This window comes from Rhamphochromis longiceps, linkage group LG1, assembly GCF_057381845.1.
Source record: "Rhamphochromis longiceps isolate RC_006_pf linkage group LG1, R_longiceps_female_GT1.1, whole genome shotgun sequence".
Lineage (NCBI taxonomy): Eukaryota > Metazoa > Chordata > Actinopteri > Cichliformes > Cichlidae > Rhamphochromis > Rhamphochromis longiceps.
In genome coordinates this window covers 12,907,052-12,930,836 of record NC_140557.1, presented here as the reverse complement: position 1 = coordinate 12,930,836, position 23,785 = coordinate 12,907,052, and the positions used below count along the sequence as shown (strand labels likewise).

General features: G+C 42.0%; 1 protein-coding gene and 1 long non-coding RNA gene across 2 annotated transcripts in view; one reads left to right on the top strand and one right to left on the bottom strand.

The window, feature by feature from the left end:
• The window catches only part of znf710b (zinc finger protein 710b), a 28,374-nt gene extending 19,679 nt beyond the window's left edge, over positions 1-8,695 (bottom strand). The window contains exon 1 of the mRNA XM_085385983.1: positions 8,568-8,695. The gene's annotated coding sequence lies outside the window, so the exon portion shown is untranslated. The remainder of the gene's footprint in view (positions 1-8,567) is intronic.
• On the top strand, positions 8,009-23,536 carry LOC146678395 (uncharacterized). The gene is made up of 3 exons (XR_014908100.1): positions 8,009-8,130; positions 23,221-23,294; positions 23,415-23,536. It is a non-coding gene; the product is annotated as an uncharacterized LOC146678395 (long non-coding RNA).
• The last annotated feature ends 249 nt before the right edge of the window (positions 23,537-23,785 follow it).

The following is a 23,785-nucleotide window of genomic DNA, read 5'->3' as shown; positions in this document are numbered from 1 at the left end:
TTATTATTATATCTAAAAATCCTACGCTGACATAATGAAGAAATCATACTATTGCTGGTTAGCAGAGGTGGTTTAAGCTGTATGTTTACGTCATTTGAGGTCATCAATTTCTCACTTCGTGCTGGTGTTCATCTCCCAGCATCAATTTCAAATGAGTCGTGAGATGCAATGTGTCATCTTTTGTGACATATTTAAGAAGCCTGCAGCTCCTAAAAGGACATTTTAGACATGTTTGAAACACAGTGACAGCAGCATCGAACATTTGACCTCACAGGTTAACGTTAGTATTAACCCACACAAACAAATATCGGCATCAACCTCAACCTCACGTTTAATCAGCAGTCTGACAGGCGCACACATGCAGCACATTAAACGACAGCACCGCACAGAACCTGACAAATCCATTTTAAAAACGGCAGGATAGAAGTAGTGAGCGCTGACGTCCTGCACCATTTGCGAGAGGTCAAACTGTACCGACCCCAAGCAAAGATCCTTTAACCCAAAAGTTCCCTGGAATAAAGAAAAACGTGATATAGGGAGAAAAACGTGGCCGTGTTTGCTTGTCTGTTTATATATTACATATGGACAGAAAAACCGGTACATAAACCCGCATGCAAAGATCAGCATTATTGTTACATTTTATACTTCACCTTTGTCCTACAAATTTAATTAACAACAGTGAAATAATTCAGCACTTCCAGCTTAAGTGTGAGGGAAAACACAATCAGTTCAGCTGCTAGATAAATGCTGCTGCAGGCCTACCATTTTGTTCCAGTGTTTTGTAGCTGTAACACTTTCAAACTACATCCCTCCTTTCTCCTCCCCTCCCTCTAAATCACGCGTTCTTCATGTTTCTATGGATACACCCCTCTCTCTGCCATTCCCCCCCTTTTTCATCACTTCCTTGTCATCTTTGTCCAACATCTCTGCTACAGATTTCCTTTAACACACAGCAGCATGGCGATCAGGATCCAGCCGTCCCACTCAGACATGAGTGAAAGTACAAAATGGAATATAAAGAAAGTAAAAATCTATGGATAACCTCAAGTCAATTCTCTTCTCTTGTTCCTCACCAGGTGAATTTCTGCTACCGATACAACAGCGCCCCCACAAAAGAGACTGAGATTGAGCGATTTGCTCAAGGACACTTCAGAAGGTCTTGCCAAAACGGAGACTTAAACAGCACATTTTGGAACTGTAATCTGATTTTTTTTTAATAATTTATCATCATCGTCATTATTATTATTATTATTATTATTACATTCATCTGTTAGAGTCATTGTCTGTCCCAGTCACTGTCTTGAGATACCTGGCAACCGAGGGGACAGAAATATGTTTGTAAGTGTGAAGATATACAGCGTTGTGCAAATGTTTAGTCACAAAAAAATCATGCTATGAATAAATTGCATTTATTACCCATACAATGTCCAACAAACTGAAAACCCCCAAATCAACCACTCTTTGCCAGCAGCAGTTTTTCTACAGTTGGTGCATTTGAGTGGAAGTTATTAAGGTGCCTGGGAAGCAGATTGTTGCCTCAGTTCTCTGGTCGCACCGTCTTCACTCTTCATGCAATCCCAGACTGACACTGTGATGTTGCATCTGCTGCAGAGCTACTTGTTCTTCTTGTTCCTGAAGATGGATCTTTTTCGCTGTGGGGGTACGTCTGGCTTACTGCCATGCTGCAGAATTAATTTTGGGCCCTGATAATCGCTTCCCTGACGACAGCACATGACTGATCAAAACCCAAACATCTGAGATTTGCACAACACTGCACATATCACCACATACATCCGGACATACATGAAACTAATCCATCAGACATGAAGCTTTCAAACTGTTCATTACCCCGGGGAGCGGCAGATGAGTTTAGTCTTTAGCAGGGGTGCACCAACACTTTCCTCGTGTACTTTCAGGCTTCACCCTAACATTTTTTTTTAATATTGTGAAATATTTATTTCAGTCAACAACAACAGATTATCATTTTACATAAAAGTACTCAATCAAACAGTAACCAAAAAAGGAATAGGCTGAAGCCTTGTGGCTTATAATTATCCTATCCTTTACTCCCATAGGAAAAATCAAATCAAAATTACTTCAAAAAATGAACAGGTATTTGAAGGAAGAGCGATGTCGGGAGTGTAGAAATATTTTAGGGGAAGCAGTGATGGGAAAAGTGAAGCACAGTCCAAATTTTCTGCCAATTTGTCATGAGGAGTGAAACATTATATCTTTAATGGAAGAGCTTTGGTTAAACATTTTTTGAATTAATATGTCACAGAGTTCAGGACGTTTACCAATACCAGCAGCAAGAAAGCACAAAAAACACCGAGTGAGACACCTAGAGTCTGTAAAAATAAAATCAGAATAATTTAAAGGCCATTTTTCATCTTTCCTCTTGTCTCAAACTTTATGCTTTGCTGAATCCAAACAATTTTCAGACTGCTAACATTCATCCTACCCGATACAAGGCTCTTGATGGCCCCGCCACTGTCACTCGTGGATAATACAGGAATCTCATAAATGAGCTCCAACAGTTTTGCCACTCAGCACTAAATACTTCTGGAAAAGATGCTATATCCTCTAGCACTTTTTAAGGATTTAGTCCAAAAAGTCAGCTCTGCTGCCGTTTTAGCATCAGATGTGAAAATGTGATTCCTGCTGTGGCCTTGCTTCAGAGACTTTTGCCTGAAGAAACAGATGAGGACATCAAAACAAGGAAAAGAAACTTAGCTGCAGCCATCTAGAGACTCTTCACTCACACAAACACACTCTATTCAACCCCAGGCATGTGTCTGTGTGTGTGCATGTGTACAGTAGTTGCATGTGAGACCATAAGTAACAGATGCAGGCAAATCAGACATTAACCTGCCAGGTCCCCATTACATTCCACTGTGATATCCAGTTGTGTCCATATGAAACAGCAGGTTTTTCTCTGGTGCACTCTCACCTAAACCAAACAGCATTTCCAATATTGAGAACACATTTGACTCCAACTGTTTTGTGACCAGGCAATATCATGGCTTATGTCTGCAGTTCTATGTTGAACTGTTGCATTATCAAGTACTCACCTCTTTACACAGTATCAATAATGACAGGAAATTGGTGAATTATTAATTATCTTTATAAACCACAGCATCTTGCACACTTTTTGTGTGAGTCACGCACTCATTTGTAATTCCTTTTAAGAAAATTGATTAATTACCATAAACACCATAAACAAGTAGGTAGAGAAAAAAAAAATATGGTAACATTTATGCTCGATTTGCACTTGTGAATAATTTGTCTTCTCCACAAAAACTAAACCCAGCAGGCCTAACATTCTTCATAATCCACAAGACATTTAACTTGTCTTCTCGGATCCAGTTCTCCAGCTACATTTCCTCAGTTTGAACCACTTATCTGCACTAATGGCTGAGCAACACAAAGTGTCAATCACACCCACACTGTAAAATGGCTGTATTGTCTCCAGCTCCCTTGAGGCCAACACCATCATCCAGAGGTGCAGCGATGCTAAACATACATCACCAAAGGTAAAAGTACAGCATCACTGACCAGAGTGCTGTGCTAGTGTGTCATGACTACAGTTCTATCACTAAAGACGTACAGACGGAGTGAACAAAGAGAGAAAAGCGCATGAGGGAGCAGGAAACATAGACGGCGTTCACAATGCATGCACACTCACACACAGCTAAAATTACATTGAAAGGGCATGAACTAGGCCACCACTCTGCATTGCTGAAGAGCGGTGGTTAGCAAACCGAATAGAAGCTTGCAGAGACCCGAATGGTAAACACTAACACTGAATATAGTTGCAGATTGTGCGCAGCATCAGCCTGGATGATTATGGGTCTGCTCATGTCTGGCTAATAATCAGGATGCAATCAGAATGAAAGCGGAGAGAAAAAAAAAAAGAGGAGGAAAGACTTACTAGTGCAAAACGAATTCAACCATAAAATAATTAACGGATTGTATAATAGCATGTTAACCTAGTACAGCAAAATAACTTCAGCACTGCTAATCTTTTTCATGCAGGGAATTTGGCATGATTGGGGGTATACTGGCAGGCCCAAACAGACTCACCAGACAACTCTTAGCAACTTCACAGCAAAGGCTGGCAAGAACAGCATTTAGCCAGACCAGCAGCGAGACCAAAACTGACAGGCATGACTCGCACCTAATAAGCATTACATACTGGAGCTTTCTATTAAAAACTCCTTCAGAGGGCACTCCATAAAACAGGCATTATCTTGATAAAAATATTCTGCATTAAAATTGCCCGTATCTTTTGTTGTTTTTCCAAGTTTTAACACATTTATCAGCTTAAGACAGTTACTGTTCCTCTAATAAGACCAAGAGCCTCAACCGGGCTACTGGCTCTGCACATCGGCACAGTGATGTTAAACAGGCATACTAGTAGAAAACACTCAACTTCTCCATTTATTTTTAGCACAGTAGCATTTTGCAGGAATCTGTTTATAAACTAAGGCAGTGAAGGGCATTAAAAATTTGACCTGAGTATAGTCGTATATGAGAAGTTAGTGGATTGCCACAGTAACATCCATCCTGAGGGAAACAGAAATATTTGTACCATATTATCTTAGCAATGCATCCAGTATTTCTCAAGATGAATCTAGGGAACAACCAACAGGAAAAGTTTTTTGATTACCATATGCAGTAGGATTAAACTTTAAGAGATTCTGGATTAGGGCTGTTTGATATAACGATATATATCGGATGACGATATAAAAACGTCTATCGTTTCATTTTACGCTATGGTTTGTTTCGTGGTGTCGCAAAATAAACTGTTTAGGGCAATATTTTTTCACCGTTTTGATGGTCACTGTAGTGGTTATATTAATTTCTTAAAGTTATCTCTTTCTCTTATATTTAATATAACCACACTACTGAAGGACAAGCGCCTGTTTTTATGCGTTGTGGTTAGCAACAAGGAGGGTAACAGCATCGCGTGTCCGCTTGTTTATGTTCCACATAAACCTTTCACAATAAAGCTCAAGATCCTGTTGAGACTTTTCAAAAATAAACTGAAAGAGCAGATTATTTACGGATGAGAATTTAAAAAAAGAGCCGCCAGGTGCTAAAAAATAAACCTTAGACTCAAACGTCATAACAGGTGTTTTCCCCGCAGCACGCCGTGTAATAAATACTCACAAAGAAAACGGCGGCCGTTACAACTTATGTCTAAAAATGTATAGTTTCATGCATTGGTTAAAACACTCGACTCCAGGTACATGACGCGCAGCTGGAAACACTTCCTGCAAGTCGAGCTGCCCGAGATTCACAGAATTTACAGAAAATGTTACGTTTTTGTGATTTATGTCGTTATCGGGACGATAGAATTCTTATATCGGGATATGAGATTTTGGTCATATCGCACAGCCCTATTCTGGATGTGTTAAAAAAAGAAGAAGAAATAAATAAATAAATCACGGCATTCCATGCAATTATTCAAGAGAAATTTCAGGCTGAATTAACAAACTGATGCTGCGATCCCTCGAGCCATGCCACTTGCACGAGGAAAAAATTATTCTGGCACAGACGAGTCGAGGGTTAAATCCAGACCCCTTTCTCTGTCTGTTGTGTAGCAAAGTTTCTGGTGAAAATAACAGTTGACAGCACTGGTTTTTGGTCCGTTCACAATCACGAGAAAAACAGACAGATTAGGTACCACAACCGTCTTGCATTAAAGTGTAATATTTAAACACAAGCGTGCCAAAACTTCAACCAGTCTGGTAATGCAAAGTTATGAATTGTGTTATGAGTTATGCCCTAAAAGATGAATTGTCAGCTTGCTTTGGTAATGCAGTTACCCTAAATCTGGTTTTATTTTTAACAATTACAAAATAAAAAGCTTTCTTCCAGAAGATCTGGGCATTGTAGTGGTGAAACAGGCCTAAACACTGCACTCATGCAGGACATACAAACAAGCAGGCAATGCACATTGGAGGTCGTTCAGCTGTTACCAACAGGCCCCACACATTAGGCCTTTGTGCTTTGAGAAACATTTTTTTTTTTAACCCTGCCTGCAGCACAGCGAAGCGCTGCAATGTGCTGACACCATCATCAGCTATTCTAAACCTTTTACCACAGCTGTATTCCCAAAGCGTGATAAAGAGCGGAAGGAGAAAATAGAAAAAGCCTATTTTTCATTTATCTTAATTTGCCAGAGAAGCATCTAATTTTCTGATAAGATGACTGGATTTGTCTTTTTTCTGGATTATGGGGAATAAGACTGCTGTTTGGCCCGGCCGGACTAGATTCAACCATCACCCTGCTGATGATGATACATAAACGAACGGCTTATGATCCCCTGAGTAACATACAGATTGTGAAAACCAGCAGCGGCAGTGCAGTGCAGTGCAGTAACACATTATCGATCCAAACTTGGGGAAATTCATCACTGCGTAACCCAATGGAATGAGATCACACCAGTAACAATGCTCGTCAATGTGTTCTAATTACTGCATTATGATATGAGCACTCAGTACTAATTAGTTTGACCACACCTCTAAAATTTTGACTCCATCGTGCATACTGACATCATTTTGACAAAATCTGACCACTTACATCCAGATGGACAAAGAAACACCTGGCCAAACACACACACACACACACACTGAAAACAATACGAGCTACAATTTTGTGACTGGTGAAATCAGTACACTAAAACTTGACCTAAGTTCTACGGGTAAAAGTTGATTGCTTGCTTGTGATTTTTGTTGATGTTGACATTTTGGGGGTATGCATATTATAAGTTTAAGATATGGGATTAAAATAGGAAAAACAAACAAAACAATTGTGTGCTGCCAGCTCAGAGATAATAGATAATAACTTTGCAAGAAAAATTATTTGGCTGAAAAGCCTTACTGCACAAAAAGATGGGAGTTGTTATGATCAAACTGGGGAAGTCAAAGAGCCTCAAAACTGCATTCAGGGAGGCAGAGCACTGAAATCGATGTGGCCATGACTGGCCATCCACTATAGTGGCTTGACAGTTCAGGAAAAAGTACAACAGGAGCCAACAGATAAACTCTTTGAAAGACAACAATGGAAGTGGACTCCTCGACCTGAAAACATTGAACCTACATCACCTAACGCTCGTGCAGAAACAACAGAAAGACAAAACTGACTGAAGATGCTCAGCCGAAATGGCTACAGTAACAGTACAGAAGCCTGAGGTGAACGGCGGCGGTTGACGCCCTGTTCTCCCGTGGGCACTGGGATGATTGAGTCATTTAAGTCAAAGCATGATTTCAGGACACTCATTCATCACTTTGAAAGAGGCTAATGGCAAGTTCTGCAGCATGAATTAGGATCTGCACAGCAGTGATACCTTAGTGAACGCTGCTGAGTCATTTAAATATTTCCCTCTAAATGACCATCAATTAGATTACCCTTAGACCGCAATGGGAGGATATGTTTTTAATTACTGCCAGCCACTGAAGTGCAGTGACTCAGAGAACATCTATAGGCCCTGAGCTGCCAACTGGTATGCACAGTATGCAGCTGCCTTGCTGCATGCAGTGCACCGTCCTCATTACATGATTAGACACTGCATGGCAGGTATGCAAGGGGTCAGCAGTACGATTACTGGCTTTGGCTTTGCATTTCATTACATTTAATGGCACAGAGTGCCACAAATGGGACAGCCCTACAGTACCTTCACATCCCTTGACAAGCCAGTGTTAGATGCACTGACCTCATTAGTGCAGTGGAGGATACCTGTGTGGCCTATCATTGATCTCTGACAGCCCTTGGAGGAGTCAGCCAACTGGTGGTAGCTTGTCTTTCCCATAGCAGCAGCAAGCCGCTTTGGCTACAGGTTACTGCAGTGCATCTTCCCGGTGCTTTGCGGTGTCGAAATATCCCCCTTTGCGCAGGGTTGTGACCAAAATGTGGCCTCGACTATGCGTTACATACACCAGAGCTGAAAGTGGCCAGCCTTATCTTAACGCTGGCACTGCCGACACTTCAGCCTACTGAAAATAAACCATCATCCCCAGGTCCAAAAAAGAACTTCCACCGCATCTTTAAAAAGAAAGACCCGACAACTTAACGGCAAAAACTTTGTTGAAGACAGGCCTGCAAGACGTCTTTGGCACGAACGGGGTGGGTTATGTTGCATGTGCATGGTCTAGATTAGTGATGGCTAATGTGGCCTGGTGTCGCCCCTACTCCTTTATGCGCCTCTTTCCCCATTCTCTCCATCCCCCTCTCTCGACGCCATCTGTTTGTGGCATGAGAGAATGTGGAAGTAAAAAAAGAAAAGACGACATTTTGGCTGTAGTTGTTGACCTACATCGCGCGGTTGTTTTCGGCACGGCGTGAAAAGCCGCACCGAAAGACAGTCGCCTAAAGCGCACAGACGGTGAAATCGCCGCACATAACGCGCATACATTTTCGAGCCTGGTCGGGAGGAATTTAATAAGTTACGGTTGAAATACTCCTCCTCCGCCTCGCCGGGCCGGACAAGTCAACGCGCCAGCGCCACATATACATTTCTGTTCCAATTGTAATCTCCAAAGGAAGATAAAAGCGCAACTCACCTGATTCCAAAATCGGTTTATGGTGGCGACGTGGCTGTGGTTAATTTTAATATTTGGGAAAAACAGTTACAACGGTGGGTCCCCGTTGTGTGTAGCAGGAAGAAGGGAAGGGAAGAGGGGCTGACGTGAATGAATAAACAACTGAGCTCCTCCTCAACGCCACAGCGGACACTGGCTCAGCTACTTTAATAGGTACAGTTAATCACCACGCAGTGAGCATCATATGTTTTTGCACCTTTCATGAATTAATACTTCTGCGCTGTTTTTTTACACCCTTTACAATAATATACAGAGACTACAAAAGACGTGAGATGTTAACTTCAGAATTTCAGAATACATATTTTTGGCTAACCCTTATTAGGACTAACCTGTTTTACTGGGTAGTTTTATTTTTCATATTTATTTACATTTTTTAAACTGTGCTGGACACAATTGTATGAGCTTAACAAAGTCCACCAGGTGGCACTATGTCTGCATCCCAAACACAGGAGTGCATCGCCACCTTTCTGACATGTCTCCCCAATGTGATGTTTGTGTAAAGTTGGTCAGAAGGTTCCTTTGTGAGTGCGCATGCGCCATTAGCGTGCTGCCTGCTGTAACCCCTAATTTCCCTCGGGATGAATAAAGTATTCTGATTCTGATTCTGATTCTGATGATGCACGGGCACTTTAAAGATAACCCTAACCCTCTAGATGTAAAGATTTTTTAAACAGAACTGTTACCGCATGCAAATATTTACTGTTGAAAATGTGTATATATGGAACAGAAGTAAGTATGCAGTGAACATAGACTGTATATAAAATGAGCTCAGACCTTCCACACCTATAATAAACTCCTAGGTCTAAAGGTAAGTCAACGCTGGTGCCTTAAACCAGCAATATTATTATAGCCACCAAGGGGCGATACGCTAGTTGCAAAAAAGTATCCGGTCCGGAGCCTGTGGGATAACACCTCTCTGACAGGAACCCTGTAAACACTTCTCTGATGATTGTACTGCCTTAGCTACTCATTTTGCTCACACAGAATAAAACGATAAGTCCATTGTTGTACATTTTAGTCTTTATACGTTTCAGATGGACCCAGTGGGCAAAGTCAATGTAGCGTCATAATTTTTTCTCACTGTCCAACCATGACAGCAGCCATAGCTTTGGGACTAACATTAAGCCTCCAGTTTGGTATTTAAGGTGACCATACTTCTTTGTTTGCTTACTTTTTAAATAGGATGTAAAAATAGGACCATATTTGAATTGAAATTCCAATAATGTAATTACTGGTTAGTTCACTTGGTTAGCAAGGTGAATCTGTGTTTCACTGTGATATTAAATGGGATGGTTATTTTGGCCAGGAGGGGGGAAAAGCATGTAAAAATAAATAAATAACTGAACAGTGTATTTGATCTGTCACTAGTGGCCACAGCTCTAATGGTTCATTACCATAGATTCATTTATTTTATACAGGTAACTACAGTTGTCACAAAGGGAAAAAGTAGAGGGACCCCTTTTAAAATTGCAGGTTGTTAAATTGGAAAGTGTAAAGTGACTCGCGTAGTTTTTCGTGTCAGCCTCAAGTGGCCATTTGTGTTACTGCAAGGTTTGGCACAAACAATAATAATTTATTATTTAATAATAATTTGGAATATTTTCCTGGGATTTCAAAAGCATCCATCCATAGTACAGGAGCTGAAGCCTGTCCTAGGTGCCACAGCGCCATAGGACAGGGGGGGCACACCCTTGACAGGTAACCAGCTAGTTGAAGGGTCAACACAGAGACAGACAATCATATTGACACTATTCTAGAAATGTTTTCCTTCTACTGTAGGTGCTTGATGTAATTAAATCACACGTGAAATAAAATTAAAAATCTTAAGACTTGAGTTATAAATTTAAAAGTTAAGTTATTTAAAACATGATCTCAGTAGGTGTTGCATAAGGCAAAAATAGGCCTTTTCTAGTTTTTAAAAAAGTGTGACAAATTCATGAAATGTTTCGCTGTGAGAAAACATACAACACTGACACTAGAGGGCACAAGCACTCCACTGAGCTCTTGTGACAGCATGTTTTTTTCTGTGTCTAAGTGCTTCACATGTTATTTGATTAAGATTCCTTAATTCACTGCTGTTAATGTGTGAATAACTACATCAGTGTTAATCTTTATGAAGTGTCAACACAGGCCAAGGCAGGTCCACTGTAACAGCACTTTATGACAGACACATCATCGTCTGTCCAGTGGGAAATAGCGCTTCCTTTACATTTTACAACATGAAAGAAAGTCATCTTCATTTGACCAAGTTAATTTGCTGCTGACAATCAGGAAATGACTGATGTTTCGTGTGCAGTGTGCAGATGTGGCCTCCAGTCCTGTTGTTCTGTGCTATCAGTCTATGCAGAAGGCTGCGCAGGCAGGCCCCTGCAGTCTGTGATTATCCAGTCTTATTGACAGAATATGATCTTTTACATAAAGATGCCGCTGTGCCCTTCATTATTCACAGGTTCGTGAATACAGATGCGCTGCGAATTTGAAATGTTTGCAGGTCAGTGGTCTCAAAACTTTGGTTAAAACCGTGTCAGCGGAGTGAGATGAGTTTTTATTGATTTCTATGTAAAAGACTCTAGGGTAAGAGCACTGCACACTATGTCAGAGGGAAAATCCGCTCTTTTTCCCACAGGTAGCGAACAGTACCGGAGCAAACAACAGACAATGTGGGGGTGTTATAACTCATACTTGCTACACGCTGGCCATCTGAGGTTCTCTCACAGCCTTGCTTTAGCATATGCTTTTTTGTCTTCTGTTAGCAAAGCGTGCAGTTCAAATAAAAGATGGTGTATAAAGGACCATTTTCCCCCTATTCAAACATATTAATATTCAAGTCTTGTCCTGTTAGTTTATCATGATGAGCTACTGCCTGCTTATTATGTTGCAGAAATCTGTGCAGTAGAGTCTGCTGGAAAAAAGAGGCTTTAAAATGTTGCACCTGTGGGTGGTTATTTAACAGTGCGGCCTATCTCCTACTCGCCTACCTCCTGTCTAGACTGTGTGATTACCATCTGCTTCATCACTCTGGACTGTCCACTGTTTGCTGAGCTCTCTCTCTCTCTCTCTCCCTCTCACAAAACACAAACAGCCACAAACACAAAAATCTAAGATACAAATGCAGCTTTTTTTTTCTGCCAGGAAATCCACCTCTTAAAGTAGATTCATGACTGTCATATAATGTTACAAACTAATGTCCATCCTGCATAGTATTTCCAAACTAACGCAAGAACATTACAATGATTTGAAGATTAGAAACAAGTTGCACAATAATTAATCTGAAGCAGACTTAAAGGGAAAATGCATCAGTCAGACTTTGCCATATGCTACTTGTTATGGGCTGAGCTAGCTGGGGCTTGTTTTGCGTCGAGTATAATTTTCTTCTAAAACTTCACATAGAGCCAATGATGAGATCATCTTTGAGACAGTTGTGTAACAAGTTTGTGATGGTGAAAATAACAAAGTAGAGGAAGTAGAAGTTGTGGCGGCTAAGCTAACCTTACCAAGTTAACATCATCATTGTGACTCAGTTAGAATAAGCACCAGTGTGAGCCTTGCTGTATAATCATTTAAAACAAAATCCAATCATTCTTGCCGCTTGTTAAACTGTACAGCCTGGAAAACAACACTGTAGCGATCACACACATTTAATTTCACAAATTACAGATGTTCATAAAAATGAAAGAGCCCAGCGTGCTTAATTTGTTACACAAGTGCATTTTAACTTGGGGCTGCCGTGTGTTTGCTATTCATTCCAGGCAGTGTAGTACTCTGGTTTCCCATTCACTTACAGTGGGTTTTTATTAGGGTGTAACAGTATTACTTCATTTGTCCTCCGAGCTCCCATTTCTTTCCTGAGATGTACAGGCAGCGGCGTGTCGGGGCAACTGAAGTTCACATGTTCAAATTCAAGCCAAATCTCCTGAGAAAGCATGTGCTGTTGTGTAAGACGCTCTTTCAAAGAAAAATCCCGTGTTGTCACGAAACATTTAAAACACAGAGAATTCTTTGCTCTGCAGCTGTGCAGGTATGTAGGCTCAGCTCAGCGTTTCTGATCAGCTGAAAATGATAGAGGCGTCTCCAAGTACACATAATAATAACATGTTTTATTCTACATTTCACAAAAATGTAAGAAATGCATGTGAACTTTGACAGCAGTGTGAATGCCGCAGCAGGGTCAGAGTGTCTCAGAAAGTTTAATATAGCCGAGGTCCTTCTAGCCCCCTGGTGAGAGACCAGTAATTAACACGGGGGCATCTTCCTCCTGTTTGACACCCTGCTCTGGAGGTTATTTGAGGCTATGTGGCTCCAGTTAGGCTCGCTCAGGAGTGCGTGGTGTTAAAAATGTGTGAGCATGCAGAAGGACATGAAAGGAAAGCGATATCTTCATATGCAGCTGGCTGAACATTTCATAGGAGAAGACACATGAAAGTCTGCTGTCATGAAGCTTCTCTGTCATGGTTACTACATTATTATTTCTAGTCAGTGAATCAGAGAAGTTCTACATTTTCATCTTCTTTGTATTTACAAAGAAAACTCAGGTAATGGACACACGTCCTTAATCTGAGTGCTCATTTGTGAAAACTGTGCTTGATTTGATTACAGGAGTGCATCAAGTGCTTAACTGTGATTCTTCAGTCAACTTTAAAATGCGCTGACATCATTCATGTGGCAAGATAAATCAAATCATACTGATGTATTTTCTGAGCTTCTGAGTCCACTGAAAACAGGAAAAGCTTAAAGGATTTAAATAATGGCTCTTTACAATGTCGGGTTTTCAACAAGCGGTAATCAGTGTGGCACACGCATTAACTTTTCTTAATCCAGATAAATTATCCACTTGTTTGGAGCTGTGAAAAGTATTACCCAAATTACACAAGAGTTAGAAACTCTAGCAGAGCTGGCTAAGATAAGAGGGGAATGTTCGGAAGAAGCATGCTGTCAGGCAGCACATACAGACAGGATGCTGGGTCCGATGTGCTTCAGAACATACTGTACAGGCAACTAAACCTCACACATTCCAGTTTGTATTTGAATTATTACACTTACTATTGCAAACAGTCATTATTTTTCTTCTTTAGCCAAGCTCTCAATGGATGCCCATGTACAGCTCAACTCTCCTCCTCAGCGGTCCTTCTTCATGTTTACTTTGGTGTTTCTCTTCTTTGCTAGCCCTTTGCCATTTCAAAGGGCCACCTTTGTAAAGGGATCATTGCTCATTATGAAAAAAATGACCAACAGATCGTTATCCCCTCTCTGTGATTATAGTCCCCATGTCATCTATATTACACTGATGGAGAAGGTCACTGATTATTTTCTTTGGCTGTAAGACTTGCCAGATTTTTCTGCTTGCATGTTTGCTTCAAAGATGACGGTTTGTCAACATTGTGCTTGGCCATGCACTGACATTCTGACCTATTTAGAAGGGTTGACAGGATGCAGCTTCTGTAGAGTTTCAGTTTGCTGCTGAGACTGTACCGGGGCAATTTACATATGCCTTTCATCATTACTCACCGGGCTTTTCACAACCTGTTCTTGATGTCATTCTCCACTCCTCCATCTTGCCTGATGATGCTGCACAGGTATAAATACTTCTGTTGTTGGAAGTTGGATGCCATGTGCTTTCATTGGGTTAAGTGTCTCTGCACTGAGAAGCATTATTTATATATTTCTTTAGCTGATCTTCAGCCCAATTTACTCTCTGTAGTAACACCGTCCTGCATGTGCTAGTGTGTGACTGTGCGTGAATACTTTTCCTTATGTTCCATCTGAATAAAATCTGGTCTTTGACACGTCCTATAAGTAGATTTCCATGACTGCCCACCATTTGCGTGTGTACTGCATTACTGAAAAGCACATCTTGTGTAACATAGGCTGACTTTTAATTGCTGAAATGCTTTTTTTCTGCACAAGTAGCAGTCCTATTACTAATTGGTCCTGCTTTCCTCCAGACTGTTCTGTTCTCTGATCATCGGTGTTAAAAGGTCTCAATGTGATAACCTCTCCGCTGCAGGTTATCTCAGTGAAGACAGATCCCATTAAGCAATGATGACTTTACAAATACAACAGATTAATTGAGTTAAAATGATGTCATTATTAGATTTTAGTTCTGAAGTGGTTTAATACTGCAGTCCTTTGGGACAAAAATACACCATGCTTTCTGTCTCTTGCTCATATTAAAGCCTATTATGTGTTTTATCAATTCAGTGCTTCAAAGAAGCAGGATGTACTGTTTGCATACGGTGCAGAGTGAGAAGCATTGGTGTCATCAGCAAGATAAAATTAGGCTGGGTAACATGGATAATACATTCTTAGAAATTCCTCCAGCATTTAAACCCAAATCCAGTCTGACATGAACAAGAACTATGATATATAAAAATAAATTACTGAATGTTAATACGTTGAATAACAAACAAAAAAACCAAGAAAAAATCTCAAAAATGAAACATGCACTCACTCGACACTTTATCAGGAACACTTTCCTTTTCATAAGTGCCTTGATTATTTGTGCCATAAATTCAACAAGGTGCTGGAAACATTCCTTAGAGATTATGGTCCATATTCACATGATAGCATCACACAGTTGCTGCAGATTTGTCAGCTACTCAACCACGATGTGAATCTCCCATTGCTGGCCCATTCCACCACATCCTAACCACATGCTCTGTTGGACTGAGATCTGGTGACTGTGGAGGTCATTTGAGTACAGTGAACTGGTCAGAAACCAGTCTGAGATGATTTGAGCTTTTTGACACGGTGTGATATCCTACTGAAAACACCCATCAGAGGACGGGTGCACTGTGGTTATGGTCAGCCACAATATTCATGTAGGTTGTAGTGTTTAAACTATACTAAGGGCCCCAAAGTGCACCCCACACTACTACATCAGAAGCAGCAGCAGCAGACTTAATCACTGATACAAGGCAGGATGGATACTTTCATACTTATGCCAAATCATGACCCTACAGTTCAAATGTTGCAGCAGAAATCAAGACCAAACTTTTTTCAAGTCTTCTGTTGTCCAGTTTTAGTGTGCCAGTCTGAATTTTAGCCTCAGTTTCCTGTTCATAAGAGTGGCACCTGGTGTGGTCGTCTGCAGCATTAACACATCTGCTTCAAGGTTCGACATTCTGTGCATTCACAGATGCCCTCCTGCATAGCTTGAGTTTAAAGAGTGGTTATTTGAGTTACTGTTATCTTCCTCTGAGCTTGAAGCAATCTGGCCATTCTCCTCTGACCTCTGGCATCAACTAGGCATTTTAATCCAGAGAACCACAGCTCACTGTATTTTTTTTTTATGTATAAAGCCAGTAACAGTAATAATCAAAGATAAAGAGAAGAGCCTATTTTTGCTCCTTGTTCTTTTACAACCTGGAGGATGCAAATATCTCCCTGAAAGCCGAGGGCAGCTCATGTGTTTGAAAGTTATACTGTTCATCTTGCAGAAAAAAGAAGTTAGCAAGGTTTTTGGTATCCAGTACAAAGCTTTTGATATAAACCTTGTGATTTTTAGTAGATAGGAGGATGTAAGCCCCGCACCTGTTAGGGGGTTCTCCCTCCTTCTTTGGAAAAAAGAATATTTTAGCCTGAGGTGAGAGGTTTGCACAGGTGCTGCTACTGTTTGATGTAGAAACTCTGACTCGGGGAAATCCACCCACCTTTATGTGTATCTGAGTTACTGAAAACTTTCTGCTGATTTCATAGTAGGTTTTACAGTACAATTTCAGATATCTAATAAGTCTTTGGCACATGATATCAAATGGAGAGTGTTCAAAAACATAAAGTTATGATTTAAAGCTGACAGGAGGCCACCCTGAGCGATACTTTGCTACAGATGTTCAGGCCAGAACTAAAGACTATAGACAGTTTGCAGGTTTATGCTTTATTTCATTACGAAGGTTTTCCAGTGACAGAAAATTACACTTTCAAAAAACCACTTAAAATACACTTAGGGTGCTTGTTTGAGCTTAACACCTTCCCTTAGTGTTCCTTGTATGCAAAGCCAGTTGCAGTAACTGGAGGTCTGACCATGGCCCCTCCTGTGGTACAACAACAGGAGAACCAGCCTATCTGACTCCTTAAGACTCAGCCCAGCTAGGTGTCTGACCACCAGACACTTGCTGACAAGCCCCCCACCCTGGGACCTGGCTCCAAGGTGAGGCCTCAGTAACCCACATTCACGTAATGTAGGGAGTGTTTTCTCTTCCAAAAGATCTCGTGAATTGCTCTTAGTTTACTATAATTCACTTAGAACCAGTTTGCCTTGGGGAAGCCTACTTGGGGCAAATTGCCCCCAACAACATAACTTGCAGGATCATTACGGCACACAGACCCCTACACCATGATAAGACTGTAATTCATGGAAAGGCCACACCTCCACATCAAAAAAGAGCCAGTTGAGGTGGATCAGGCTTCTGACCAGGATGCCTCCACGGCACCTCCTAGGTGAGGTATTCCGGGCATGTCACATTGGGAGAACACTCAGAGGCAGACCGAGGACACGCTGGAGAGATTCTATCTTTTAGACGGCTTAGTAACGCCTTAGTGTCCCCTGAAAAGAGATGGAAAGTATTTCCCCAGGAGGAGATGGGATGAGATCTTTCCCACTGACTCCCAGATCTGGATCCCACTTCTAAGTTGGGCCAAACTCTAACTCTCTTAAATTGAAATTGCAAGTCTTTCCATAACCTTTTGAATCACTGTGCAAACAAACCAAATCAATCAAGCGTCTTTGGCAGATGTAAATGTTGATCATCACTGCCTTTTCAAAAACACATGTTAAACATATTAATTGTAAACTGCAAAAGACAAGAAACTAACAGATGGCTTTCATGTGTAGATGTTACGCGTTCAGGCCAGCACAAATAAAAGTCTGTTCACCCCACTGGTCAGAGCAGATGTCTCAGCACTTATACCTAAAAACCAAAACTGTCTGCATGGCTTTCTCCATGGGGTAAGTTGGAAAACACATTTTAAAAAATAAGACCTGGTTTGTTTCCACTTCTTTATTGTTCCATAAGTACAGGGAAGAGAAGCACTGCTAAGAGCTTGCAGCAGGCGAGTTAAGTGTCACAGAGACCACATTACCCACATGGCTAAAAATATGAGATGGGGCTTTACGCTTAGGAGATCCCAAGTGTGTGACGGAACTTGCATAACCTATCAGTGTATCATTTAGTTGTTAACGCAGAAAGATTGCTGGGAAGCTGTTTTGTTAAAAATAATAATCCTTACATGTTTGAATATTATAAAAGTCTCGCTTTAGTGCAGTTTTTTCTTTAGCTTTTCAGTGGACTTGACAACAAAAGGTTTAATAGGGATAGCACTTAAAAGTGGAGTGAAAGGGAAAAACTTTACCACTTCACTCCATCAAAAAGCACATCCATTATAACTGATGAAAGCTTGACACCGGCTACTGACTCATATGTCAGTGCAGCACATTCCTGTGTCATAGCCTCACACATGCTTTTATGTATCAATTAAATCCCATCAGCCAAAGGTTATTCAGTATCTAGAGGGTCAAAAGATGAGCCTGGGCTGATGTTCCCGCACATCCTGTTACCAATGAGTCACTTTAACACTAAAAGACCGATTGTATCATAAAAGAGAAAAAGTCCCAGTGGCCTTGTTGGTCACATCTCTCTGACTTTATTGTGGGCAGTGATTGCTTAGTACTCTTTTCTTCTCCCAAAGGTGCTTTAAGCCATTTAAGTCGAGCTCTTTGCTGAGATGTTCAGTTCTTGATGGTCAGAATTTGCTTTGAACATCAGTTTGGCTGAAATGTGATTTTAATGACACCCTAGGAGAATTGCTTTGCATTTAAACTTCAGTACTATTTAGTTTTTTGTTTGGCAGTGGTTTTTGTATGAAACTGGGACTCTGCGTGCACAGTGTTTAGATCATTTTAGCATAATTTGATTTTTTGGGGGGGCTTTTTTTGTCAGAGTTATTCACCAGTTGGATCCAGATTTTCTTTGTTCATTTTCTGTCTTGCCTTGAGCTCTTTAATAAGAATTTTACACCTACAAACACACTGTGCTAGGATCTTTTTGTTTGTTCTTGGCTGAAATACACTTGGTGGTTCATTCCTCTAACAGTGTTTATTCAGCAATAAAAAGTTAAGTCCAAAAACGTTATGTTTTCTCCCCAGTCTTAGTGTTTCATAAAGGGTTTTAAATACAGCTTTGTGTAAAGTAAACACCAGTTGTGACTTTGTCACAGTCTGGCTGGCAGACCGTGGGGATGTGGGGAAAGGAGGACCCAAAACGCAGACTCTGCGATGCAAACAGTGCTCTTTATTTACAGTGAAAAGGCTGTAAATACAATAACTCCCCGTTGCTCCCTCGAACCCCGTGTGCGTGCTTCCCTCCGATATCTGTGCTCGTGCTCCCTGCTGTTGTGTTTCCGCACCCCTGTGCGTGCTGCCTCTCCGGACCACTCCTCCTCCTGTAGGGAAACCAGAGACGCAGCCGTCAACACTAACCCTCGGCGGGCATATACGCACAGCACAGACCTACGCTAACACACACTGACTTGGTAAGATAACTCAATGATCCCGCGTCGGTGGGAGCTCCAAGACTCTCCTAAGTAGCTCCCCCGACGAGCCCTGATCAGCGGCAGGTGTGTGGCTTCGGGTGTGGCCAGTCCCTCCGCAGGGCCACACCCCTCAGGCCTGCAGGTGGCCGAGCTCCATCCTCCAGGCACACCCGCAGACATACACACCCATACCTCGCCTAAACATATGAGTGGGACACAGACTAACACAGCACAGAGAAACACACATATGTACACGCACAGAGAAGGGGAAACGACACCAAAAATACATAATAATAATAATACACAGGTCCATGACTGCCCAGGGATCCTGGGTCGCCCAGTCCCAGGACCCTGACAGACTTTTACATTCCATTTGCTATATTGATGATATTGTGGTAAAATAAGGTAAGTGGAGCCCATCCCAGCTGACAGAGGCAGGGTACACCCGGGACAAGTAACCAATCTGACACAGGGCTAACACAGAGAGAGATTCACACCTATTGAATCACCAATTAACTTAACCCCATTAATTGCATGTCTTTAGACTTTGCTAGGAAGCCGGTTTACACAGAGACAACCCATGCAAACTCCATACAGAAAAGATGGTTCACTTAACATAAGCTACAGCAGTTTGCTGACCATGACGTGATGATCAGAGTCAGGACACTTGCAGTCAAATTGTTGGTATCACTAACAGGCTGAAAGAAGAGAGAAGATAGCGGTTACAGGTTAAGCGCTTCCTAACTAGCCATCTTGGTCTTGAGCATTGTTATCATCAAAAACATGGTCTCTGTTATTTCTAGAGTAATGTTGTACATGCTGTTTTATAGGACTGTCATTGTTGGTTTCCAATTATTCATAACATAATGGTGATGAATGCTGGGTTGAGGGGATCCTGTGAATTTTTGCCTAGAGCCTCTGTAGACTCTGGAAGTGCAACTGTATTTCTCTCTATATTCCCGTGTCTTTGCCCTCCTTGAGCTCGGCTCTGCCAGAGTTTTTTTTTTTTTTTTCTTATTTAAAGGGATCATTTTTATTTTTTTTTCCTCCATCATTTTCTTCATTCCCAAATGCTTGCTCAAAGCAGGAGTAAAGCATTTAATTCTTTGCTATACAAAGAAAACTGAAATTGAAAGCCTGTCTGGCACTGAGTGTTAGAAAGGATACTAGCAAGAAAAGGTTGAAGGTCTCTAAACATGAATCTGTGTGCACAAATATTTTAATGCCGGAGTACGCTCTCCTCCGGTGTCAACCTTTGGTATTTGGTATTTGGTATTTATTTATTTATTGTCATTGTCAAGAACAATGAAATTGCGTTTGGGGCTTCCATACAACCCAAAAAAAAGAAGAAAATAATAAATACCCCTTAAAACCCAAGTGTACATATTTAACCCAGTGTGACTCCAATGCAATAAGACAATCCTTAGCAATAATGTTCGTAGAAATTCAGACAAAGACCTGAGAAACATGACAAAATACAACAATGCAACCCATTCATTATTATTGTACTGTGAGATATGATATCAGATATGATAGTTATCTATTTAAGAAAGAGGGGGGGGGGGGAAGAGAATAAAGATATGATGCACCAATGCAGACCAGTTCATTGCTATTAAGAAGTTGGATATGGTTATTGTCCGTGAGAGGGGGGCAGAGAGTTCAGGAGCCTCACAGCCTGTGGATACAGGCTGTTGGCCAGTCTGGATGTTCTGGCCTGTATAGACCTGTACCTTCTCCCTGAGGGCAGCAGATGGAAAAGGTGGCGCGCAGGGTGATGTTGGTCCCGCAGGATACTGTGCACCCTCCTCAGACAGCGAGTGGGGAAGATATTACTGATCTCTGGCAGACTTGTTCCAATAATTCTGCCAGCTTCTTTCACCACCCGCTGGAGTGCTTGCTGATCGGCCTTGGTGCAGCTGGGGAACCACACTAGAAATCCATACGTCAGAACGCTGCTGATGGCACAGTTGTAGAAGTTCAACATCAGAGATCTGGGAATGTGTGCGCTCCGCAGTCTCCTCAGGTAGTAGAGGCGCTGTTGGGCCTTCCGTACAACTGAGGTGATATGGTTGCCCCAGGACAGGTCCTCGGTCACAGTTACCCCCAAGAATTTAAAACTGCTCACCCTCTCCACCGCCTCACTGCCAATGAAGAGAGGCAGATGGTTGTTATGACCCCTCTTCCGGAAATCTACAATGATCTCCTTGGTCTTTTTGGTGTTTAAGACCAAGTTATTGTCGTGGCACCATGACTCTAGTTGTTGCACCTCTGTCCTATAGTTTGTCTCATCATTGTTGGATATAAGTCCGAGCACTGTAGTGTCATCTGCAAACTTAACAATGAGATTGGACGCGCAGGAGGAAATACAGTCATGGGTGAAGAGAGTGTATAGCAGAGGGCTCAGAACACACCCCTGAGGGGCACCGGTGTTGACCACAAGGGTGGAAGAGGTGTTCTTACCCACTCTGACACTCTGTCTACGGTTAGTGAGGAAGTCCACAATCCAGTTGCACAGAGAGGAGTTAAGTCCCAGTTGGTGGAGTTTGGGACGGAAGCTCTGATGTGTTTAATGACCAGTCTCTCCAAGCATTTGGCGGGAATGGGGGTGAGTGCCACAGGTCTGAAATCGTTCAGACATGTGACATTTGACTGTTTTGGGATGGGAACGATGGTTGCTGCTTTGAAACAGGATGGTACCAGTGAACAGGACAACGAGGTGTTATATTATAGAGGTGAAGACGTCCGCCAGGTCCGCAGCACAGTCTTTTAGCACCCGGCCCAGCACTCCATCCGGCCCGGCCGCCTTCCTGGTGTTAATGCTCCGGAACACACGCCTCAGCTCATGAGTGCTCAGGACCGGAGCAGGGTCGGTTGAGGGGAGAGGGGACAGGACAGGGTCGGTGTTCTCCCTGTCAAAACGGGCATAAAAGAGATTTAGATCCTCAGCCAGAGTAGAACTGTCGGCTGAGGGTGATGGTGTTCTTCTTTTGTAGTCCGTGATAGCCCTGATGCCCTCCCAGACCTGCCTTGGGTTTGTGTTGTTCTCAAACCTGGCCTCGATACGCCTCCTGTGCTGCTGCTTGGCAGTCTTGATGCCTCTTCTCAGGTTGGCCCTGGCAGCACTGTATGCCTCCTGGTCCCCGGATTTGAAAGCGTTGTTCCTTGTTCGAATAAGTTGTTGAACTCCGTGTGTCACAGGGTGGATTATTAGGGAACACACGGAATCGTTTCCAAGTTGTTACATTGTCCACACAGAAACAGATGTAGTCCAAGACAGTGGAGGTGTAACTGTCCAATGCGACACGATTGTCAGTGTCCTGCACCTTGAATACATCCCAGTCTGTGCAGTGGGATGCCTACCTTGCCTACCTTTAGCGTAGGTGTCACCTTCCTGTGGTTCCAGCTCTCAGCTTACCAGCTGACACACCTGCATAACCTCCTCCCCTCCTGCTCTTAAGCACCGACTTATCCATCTGTTTTTGCTCCATCCGGCTTATCCACCTGAGATCACTCCATCTACTCATGTAGCAGTCTTGCTCAGGCTCTCAGTGTATCCTTTATAAACTTCACTGCCTGCCCCCTCTTTCCTGCCACTACTGGATACCTATCTGTATAATACTCTCCTGAATTCCTCTATTGTACTTTATCAGCTTGTTGTAAGTCAACTTTCTTGTTGTTGCATTGTGCATTTTTAATTAACATGCTGGAAATGATGAAACTGCATCTCTAAAAGGTTATATTTATACAGCTGGGGAGAATTTACACAACAAAAAAAAGAAACATTTTGTGTTAATTATTCCTACGTATGTCGTCTTTGATAAGAAACTCACTTTCCTGACTGTACAAGAAATCACTCCAGGTTCTGCATGTCTTTTTTTATTAACCAAAGCTATCTTGGAGCACAGAGAGGACTATGTGACGCTATTTGAAAATCTTTAAGCAACTCTGGCCCTCAAAATCCAACTTTTGACATTAAGTGAAAATGAATGTGTAAGTACAGGATATGACCAGTGTTTCTGGGAAGAAAGTATGATTAGGGTCCCACTCCTTGTCACAGATTGCATCATTTCCTGCTTCTCCCCTCCAGGATGATTGATTTCAAATGTGCTTCGAGGGGCTTGGCTGGCCTGGACAACAATGACTCTTCTACATCTCAACAAGGTCAGAGCTCTACAGTGTAAGAGTGCGTTTGTTGTCTGTTCTCTGCTGGCTCTCCTTCTGTTTCTCCCTGCCTTTCTTCTCAGATGTGTCAGTCCATCAATGATTGATGTCTCCCCGTAGGACTTGACTCATCTTTCACCTGCAGCCTGCCTCACAGCTGTTCAATGAGCTCAGAACCGGCCCACATGCAAGAACACACAACTCTGCACAACATAATATAAGCCCCCTTTGAGCCGATGTGGTTTTTGGAGAGTCCAAAGCCTGATGTATCACATGCCTCTGTTTTTTCACGAATCCTCATGCATCCAGTATTTTTCTCTCCGCCTAGTTTTTTCCTCTTCATGTTTGTTTTGTTTATAGCGGAGATTCACAACTGACAGATACGTCCAGATGCTAGCTATGTCTCCTTTTTGCCATCTTTGTTTGAGAATAAATGCTTTTATTCAATGTATGTCACACCCTTTATTGCCATTCCCAGGAGCAGAGGAATA